This window comes from Corvus kubaryi, unplaced genomic scaffold (assembly GCF_017639235.1).
Source record: "Corvus kubaryi isolate FWS band 111438036 unplaced genomic scaffold, C.kubaryi_AGA036_p1.0 66, whole genome shotgun sequence".
In the NCBI taxonomy this organism is placed as follows: domain Eukaryota; kingdom Metazoa; phylum Chordata; class Aves; order Passeriformes; family Corvidae; genus Corvus; species Corvus kubaryi.
In genome coordinates this window covers 18,045,541-18,052,922 of record NW_024582054.1, presented here as the reverse complement: position 1 = coordinate 18,052,922, position 7,382 = coordinate 18,045,541, and the positions used below count along the sequence as shown (strand labels likewise).

General features: G+C 35.8%; 1 long non-coding RNA gene across 4 annotated transcripts in view; it reads left to right on the top strand.

Moving 5' to 3' along the window:
* LOC121674191 overlaps positions 1-5,345 on the top strand; it is a 31,640-nt gene extending 26,295 nt beyond the window's left edge. For all 4 annotated transcript variants that reach the window (XR_006019491.1, XR_006019490.1, XR_006019489.1 and 1 more), the window contains 2 exons: positions 2,938-3,042; positions 3,772-5,345. This is a non-coding gene — a long non-coding RNA (uncharacterized LOC121674191). The remainder of the gene's footprint in view (positions 1-2,937; positions 3,043-3,771) is intronic.
* Positions 5,346-7,382: the final 2,037 nt, after the last annotated feature.

Genomic DNA, 7,382 nt, shown 5'->3' with positions numbered 1-7,382 from the left:
CTCAAGGTCAGCACCTCAGGAGCCGGAATCTACCAGCAGTTTCAGTTTATGCTGCTTTGTTAAAACAAAAACGCAGTCAGTCCCATTTCAGTTTGCATTAAAACATGCTCTTTACTTGCTGCAGAGGTAATAATCGTAATAACTATTGCAGATGAACATTTGTCATATTTGCTGTCCCTGTCATATCACACCACCATACATGACTAAACAGCCTGAGGCTGAGGGAAAACGATAGTACCTCTCCACTTCCTTTGCACACCCTCATATTAGCCAGGTAAAACATCATTTCCACAGCTCCTTTTGATAGAAGTAACAGTAATCGTTGCCTATTTAAATCTGGTAGGTGAAGGACTCAAAGTTAAGTGACATTTTCTAGGTCAGAAAGAGATTCAGCACCTGTATTTTCAATGGCAAGCCAGAGCTGTGACTTCTGCCTTGTGCTCCCACAGCTAAATTTTATCTCCTAGAGCTGAACAGTGGTGATGAATGTGCTGTGGAATTTGCTTTGAAAAACAAATATTTGACTTTCTACAGATCACTGAAGACCTGATAAAACTCTTGAGTGTCACCTAACCAATTTCCCTTCATTTTTAATTGAAAAATCTTTTTATTCTTTTAATCCAAAAGTGTGGTTCAAATAAAAATGGAAAGGCCATTTAAATTCTTTTCAAATATCATTCACGCAAATAGGATTCACAAAGTCAGAGTGTTCAGAGTGAGACTTTGAAGGAAAAAAAATCCTTTTAAAAGCATTAATTATTTCAAAAATAGGAGTCACATTTATGATTAGTCAAGAGGGCCAACGCTTCCTTCTTGCTTTTGGGTGTGGAGAGGCCAGGAAAGCAGGGCTGGGCTGTGTGTGGGGGTGATGTGAGCAGTGTTGATATCCTGGGTGATGCTCCTCTGTGCACAGGCTGGTGGTGCAAATTCCATGGTGGGGAAGGGCAGAACAGGAGCCAAGTAAGCACTCCAGAGAGCAAGGTAGTGATATAGAGAGTTTGTTCCCAGGAAAGACATGGGAATGCTGCATGAGCTAATTCATCTAGTTCCATTCTCCAAAATGGGAGATTTGAGTCCACAAAAGGCATTTTAAAAATCATTTGAGTGCTAGGAAGTATTAGGAAAGGGACTGAGTATGAAAAGGAAAACATAATTGTACTACCATATATGTTGTTTAAGTGCCCATAGATTCAACATTTAATTAATTTCTGACCGTGTTAACCTAAAATGGGATATAGTAAAAAAGACAAAGTGCATTGAAAGGAGAGAAGGCTGATTAAGGAAACAAATTGTTTCTATATTAAGTATATACAAATAGATTAAGATTATACAATACAGAAAAGACACAAACAAGGAGGGAATTACAGACATCTAAAGCAGCATTATTTGCCTGGGGAAGGCATGTTTATATGCAATGACTATTCACTGCTTCCCTAAATACAGGAAGCAATGGAAAACAAATTCAGTCATATAGCAGGCTCAAACAGAGCAACGTTTTGGTTTTTTCCTACATTAAAAAAGTATTAATTTGTGCAACTTGTTGCTAAAGTATTTGACAATGCCAAAAATTTGCATGAATTTAAAAACTCATTAAGCAGACTCAAAGAAGAACAATCTATGAAAGACTAATAAACATAAGTTAAAACCTGGTACTCAGGAAGATCTTGAACTTCAGATCAGAGGAAGCTGTTAGTTTGCACTAAGAAAGCAGGTTTTTAATAAATTTTCCTGTGTTTCTATACTGTTCTGTAAAGGAACTACTCTTGCATTTCCCTTGATCAATCCTGAAAGCAAGAAACAGGACTACATGTAAATTTTTTCTACCAACAAAATTAACTATTTTCTGGAGTTCAAAAAATCGAAACAAACATCCAAAATGTAGTGAAACTAAATATTTTGATTGTCAGAAAAATGTTGGCCAGGCTGCAGTGAATTAAGGTTAAAAAGAAACAGTAAAAAGGCAAACTACCTATTTACAAAACAGAAAATCTCATTTTCCTCCCACACTTATTCATATCTACTTGCAGTCTTTACAGGTAAGAACATACTGCTGGTAAGGATACTTAAACATATAATTACATAAAAAATATAGCAGGTAAAGTAGTAAAACAGGCAGAATCAGGTAATACAAAAGTTAGGCTTATTTTATATTGGACTATATTTAAAATTTTATTATGAGTTTTGGACCAGCTCCATTGAAAATATTAGAGAATCCCTTCCTATTGTTTTTGTGATGTTTTACAGTAGGATTATTTTGTTATTCTTCTTGCCTTAGTTTGCTTAACTTTCACCATCCAGTCATCTAAAAGAACAATTTAAAATATGTATATTTTAATAGAACAAAGTGAGTGAATTTTTATTATGCTCTTCTCTGCAAAGAAATGATCTTTTCTGCTCATGCTTTGTAGCTAATTATATAATCTCCTTCAATTTCTTAGTAAGCATAAGCCAGCCTTTTCTAGTGATTGATACAGAACTACCCTGATCTATTAAATTGGGGCACACTTAGTCCTAATTATCATACCAAAAGTAATTGAATAAGAAAAAAAATTAAAGCACAAATCTTCAGAATGTGAGGAACAAAGCCGACTTTATTGCCTCTAAAGATGGTGTTCTAATTGTGCAAATTTGATTGCATATTACATCTGGAAAGTCCCAGTTATTATAGATCATATTTTACTAATATTACCACTTTTGTTTCAAAAAAATCTGGATGTTACACAGGTGTGACCACCCACCCTTAAGGGGAAGCAATTTTGTTAAACTGTCTGAAGCTAAATCAGCTGCAGTTGTAAAAAGTAGACAAGCTTTTACACAGAAACTGGTGCCTTTTTTTACTTAAAAACAAGCCTTTTCCTTTCTGTCTCAGAAAGCTGGACTATCATTCATTTCAATGACAAATCTTTCCTCTTCCTACGAAATCTTGATTTTTCCTAGACTTAAGCAATCATGTCTATGATCATGCTACTGAAATAAGGAGATCCTGAAAGACCAGCAGACTGAGAGATGACTGAGAAGTTGGAGCCATGGCTATTTGTCTAGGTAAGATATCCTTCTGTTAATAGTATGGAGAAGCAGTGATGATCTAGCACAGTCAGAACTGGATCTGCTTGCTCTGAGCAGCTGGGAGAGCAAAGGTGAAGTGTCAGCTATTTAGTGTAATTCCATGTGTTATAAAAATCCAGTGTCATGGGTGTGCCGCATTGCCTTGGCTTGTCAGACTGGTCCTTCTGTGGTACAGATTATGTCTGAGTCTGTCTGAGTTGGCTCGGTGTTTGAGATAAGGAAAGACTTTGAATCTTGTTAAAATCCCTTAAGAAACCAGACACCTGAACTGCAAACAGATGACATAAGCAGCAGCAGTCAATAATTTGGAAGTTTATCTCTCACTTGTACAATTCAGTGGGTGTTTAAACATTGATTTTCTCAAAATTAGAATCAGGCTCCCAGGTTCTAAATTAATTTTTAACTAATGTAGAGAAGGAAATGCTTCATTAAATTGCTGCTACTGTATTACTTGTCACAACACCAACACCACCTTCTGCTGTTGCAGAGGCCTCAGTTCAGCAGCCTCTCATTCTCCTAACTGCTTGAAATCAATAACACTATATTCAGTCCTCCAGAAAACAGTGAAAAGGCTGTTAGCCTAAACCTCATATAGGGCTAAAAGAAATGGAATCTTATGTGATCATTATTTACATTTAAGCGTAAAATAAGGGTTGAAAAATAGTCTTTTAATGCTGAAGTGTTAAAGATTTGTTGTTTACCTAGGACTTTGTGTCAAGAATTTCCATTGTTTCATGGACTCTCTGTGGACTCCAAGGCATATAAAATATTCTGACCTGCAGCCCGAGGTCAAAGCACGAACCTCTTCCTGAAGTTTTCAACTTTGCATGGAGCTGCTAGACTAGAATCTATTAATGTGATGTTCAGTTTACCCTCATTTTCCTTTCATTAAAGGAAATGGGGACATTTGGTAAATTTACCAGTCAGCTGTGCTTGATATTACTGGATCAGGTGAGGCAGTCACAAGTTTCGTGAAGTGCCCTCAATGCAAGAGCAATTAGAACCTGATAATCTTTTATTGTTCTTGTCACTTGCAGGGTTTTTTAAATATAATATGACAGAAACAAGTGCAGTGGGATGATTTTTATTATACCAAGATGATCTAGCATTGCTGTCAAGTTAAGTTATAGTTTTAAGAGGAAATCACCAAATTGTACATTTATGGTTCTGCTATGGTAAATCGCACCATCATAATTCAGATAGAAACTCTATAATAATAATACTATCACCTCTATTTTTTCTATTAATTCTTCTATTTATCAATGAGCAGAGAAATAACAGCCAATGTATATCCAGTACACATAAGTGAGTTTGTATGTAGCTGCTACATATTCCTTTTAAAAGTAAAGCAGCATCTGTACAATCTGTTGCATGTTCCTATAGCTATAAATGGGCATGTGAAAGCAAACACAGTTGCATATCAACAGGTTAGGCCATCAGACTACTTTGACCCTTTGAGGTCAATGAAAATAATGTTAAGGATTTCAGTGAGCTTTACAGTTACATTCTGGGTATTTGTACTTATTCACCACAGATGTGTATTTTGACTGCAATAGCAAACAAAAGTATTTACAGCTAAGGGTATCATCCTTAAGGCATGACTATATTGCTTTCACTTACTAACCAAAACTTGCTTGGTTTCATTCAGGAGGCTTTTACACAACTTCACTCTCATTGCAGTAAAATAAAAACAAAAATATACTTAATTTTTTTTTTTGCCTCCTTACATAATTTCAAAAAAGAATTTGGTGGGTCATGAATGGCTTCAATTAAGTAAAAATATGTTTAATTTGTGTAAGTGAATAATTTGAAACAATCAGGTTTAGAAATTTAAATTAACATAATGAACAGAAGAAAATGCCTCTTCTAATCATGATGTTGTTTTAGGTTGAATACATTTCATTGTTGACATTTGAATTTGTTACTGGTTGAAGTTTAAATCATAACAGCGAAGGCATATTTGTTTCAGGTTTAAATTTCTCTTTGCTTAATATAGCTGTCAAGTCAGAAAAATTCAGATAAGACAAATGACGTTTTTAAATAAAGAAATATTTTATAAGGTGGTTAAATTTCGTTTGTCTTAGCTTCAAAAAGGAATGGGTTATTTCAAATTTGCAAATTCATGAGCAACCAATTTTGTATCTGATTTGCTTCATTTGTAAAGGCAAGCTGAAGAAAACTATTTCTTGCTGATGTTCACAATAAACATACCCCCTGGTTTCCCAAACCATTGGAGATAATGGGTTGTAAAATCTATAGTAAAGTACCTGATGAAGAAAGAGCTTTTCTTCTAGTTGTCTGTTTCACCTGATAACCTTTCTAAATGATCTGACAACAAGCAGGCTTAAATGCAAATTCTGTGTCTATTCAGAAGGATTCTCTTGACAGAGCTAAGAAATAGTACAGGTCAAAAAAAACTTGAGGGGATCATATTCAGTTGAAATGAATGATTCTTCCAAAACAGCATTTCTTATCTGGGGTGCAATTTGCAAAATTTCATTTAGAGAGGGAAAAAAGTCACTACAATGTTAAAAAAATCTAATTTCACCATTTTCATAACAATTAAGTTTTGCTTTTGATTTTACTACTTGCATTTTCTATTTCTATTGTGTTTTTTTCCCCTACTCTGTAAATTACAGCACTTTAAAAAGTTTAACCAGGCACAGGAATTTTCCCTCTCTTATGTCACCCCTGTTGACATAAAACTTGTCTTCCTGGAGGGTTTGGAGTCTGAAAGATTTGTTATACGTTGAAAATTTTTCCCAAAATGGAACTTCCAGCTCTAAGAGTTGATTTGCTAAAAGTTCTTTACTGTTTGATTCAGATTTCATGTAAAAGAGTGATAATCTTGCAAGAGGTTGTCTCAAAGTGTCCAGTGCTGGGTGCACCTGCAGTAGAGGTGAGCAGACCAATGGAGGAGGTCATAGATATACATCTCAGGCAATTCAGGACAGACCTGGCTGTCCACAATTAAAAGCTTACACTCCCATAGTGATGACCTGGTTCAGTGGGTTATTTTTAAAGTAAAACCTGCCCACCTCAGTGTAAGGAAAGTGAGGTTGGACCAGATGATGCCACCGTGGTCCCTTCCAACCTTACCCTGTCTGTGATTCAGTGAAAGGAACGAACCCATTTTCCATCCAGGAGGATTATCAGGGCTGGAGGTGAGATATGGCAGGTACACACCACTGGGACCCAGGTGTGGATGACATTTCTGATGTGCTCCTGACCACAGAGTCTCCGTCTTGGCTAATTATTATGTAGTGATTGCTGAGCTGGGGGACACTGAGTGGTTCCATACCCCATGACTGCCTTTTAGTGTGCTGCTGTGAGGGCTCTGGCTCCCTGAATGCTCTCAGCAGGGAGCCTGTGCACCCATTTTTTAAAGTTACCTCAATCCTTTATAGATTCAGGCCTTTGGTAAAAATAAAACTGCAGCTGAATCAGAGGACATTTAGGGCAGGACTATCAAAAATGGAGTTATTTAACAAAGATAATATCCTGTTCAGATGTCACAGTGCACTATTTTGTAGTGAAACTGTTCCATTTTAATTACTTGTCAAATCTGAAAAAAAAAAAAAAATACTGGCTGGATTTTCAAAGTTTTCTGTACTTGTACTTTCAATTAACTTCATTGCTTATATACTATTGTTTATGTTAAGTATTCTCCATTGCTATTAAATTTATATTTTTCACACAGTCTCTTTGGGGTTTTTTGTTTTGTTTGATATTCCACAGAGATATATAATTCCTTTAAGGAAAGAGTATATTTTACATTACTTCACATGGCTCATTGTTTTGACTGTTGCTGTGTATTTCTGACAACACATTCAGGCTTTTTTGAAAGTTTTGATGTAACTGACTGCCAGCATCTGAAGGAGCACTTCAGGACTAATGCTTGAAATGTATATACCTTTTCCAGGCCAGTTGAGTAATGAAAACATATTTAATTATTTCCAGCCTCTCAAACGGTGAACAGTGTAATTAACTATGATGTGTACTTCCAGGCTAATTAGAGCAAACTGTAGTACCAAACTAATTGGACACAAAAGTACCTCTGTAGAGCAATAAAACAAGTTTATCACTTGTATTTGTCATAAAAGTAACATGAAAGTGGTATGAATACAGTATGCATAAAAAATGTAGGAAAACTGTTAAAATAATCTTCAAGGCAAGATGAATTTCTGTCAGTTCCTTTCAGAATCAAGTGTGTCTTTGCCTTATTTGATTCAAGTGTCCTTCCTTTGAAGTGTAGCTGCCCACCAGCATGCTGGACCTCATGTCACACAACTCCCTATACCATCTTCTTAGGAAGG